This window comes from Chaetura pelagica, unplaced genomic scaffold (genome assembly GCF_000747805.2).
Source record: "Chaetura pelagica isolate M959 unplaced genomic scaffold, ChaPel_1.0 scaffold1407, whole genome shotgun sequence".
In the NCBI taxonomy this organism is placed as follows: domain Eukaryota; kingdom Metazoa; phylum Chordata; class Aves; order Apodiformes; family Apodidae; genus Chaetura; species Chaetura pelagica.
This window is the reverse complement of record NW_009953954.1, coordinates 192,476-193,574: the sequence shown is the minus strand read 5'-3', so window position 1 is coordinate 193,574 and position 1,099 is coordinate 192,476.

The window sequence follows — 1,099 nt, the reverse complement described above, 5'->3', positions numbered from 1 at the left end:
GGGGACACAGCCGCCTCCAGCAGCCCCAGAACCTGTGGAACAAAACCAGACCCGCAGCATTGTTTATTTTATTTTTTTTTTATAATTATAATCCAAATTGTAACACAGCCGTAAAATGCCCCTAACAATACGGAATAGGAAATGTGTATGTTCCCATAGCATCTGCCTCAGGAATCAGAATGCAATCATACAAAAATAGAAAATAGGGTAATTTTATACATATATTATATATATGATATTTATATAAAGGCAATAGCTTCTTGGTGTCAGAGATGTGATGGTATTTACAGAAGTGACAACACACAAAATGAGAGAAGTAAAAATAAATACAGACGGTGTCAACAGAGTGGGGGGGTGGGAGATGAGGGCTAGGGCTGTGTGGCTGAGGGGGAGCCAGGCTGGGGGTCCCTGGGAGGGCAGCAGGGCTGCCACCCTCCTCCTGATCCCCTCTCCCAAGCCGTGCTCCCCACTGCCTCCGGCACTGCACGGTGGCTGCGTCCAGCACCAGCCCTGGAAATGCGTCGGGGTGTCTGGACCTCCTTTGCCCCCAGCTGCTTTAAAGCACTTTTGGCAGGGGGGCATGCAGAGGGCTCTGGGAGGTGGGCATTGGGCTAGGCAGACCTGGGAGGATGGTCAAGCCCCTCAGCAGGGGGTGCCAAGGCCCGTGGTGGGCAGTGCTGCCCCACCACCATCGCACCTCCAGGTGCCAACGGCTCCTCCGAGGGTGGGTGGGAGTCTGGTCTGAATGGGCCCGGGAAAACCTAAACTGAAATCCATTTTAACATACACATGCTAAAACTTCAGGAGAAAATAACATACATATATATATGCATATATATAGATAAAAAAATATATATCTCTCTGTCTCCAATCCAATGCAGCGCCGTGTTGCCTTTCCTGCTGCTGGCAGCTGGGGCTGAGCCCCTCTGGGGAAGGCGAGCGCACCGATTCCCTCCAGACCTCAGGGTCCTGGCCAGAAACGTCAGCAGAGTACTGAGAATCCAATCCAAAAATAAATAGGCCCAGGGCTGCCGGCCAAGGACACATGGGGGAGCCCAAGGCGCAGCAGCACGGACACCCCCTCAGCACCGGCTGCGGC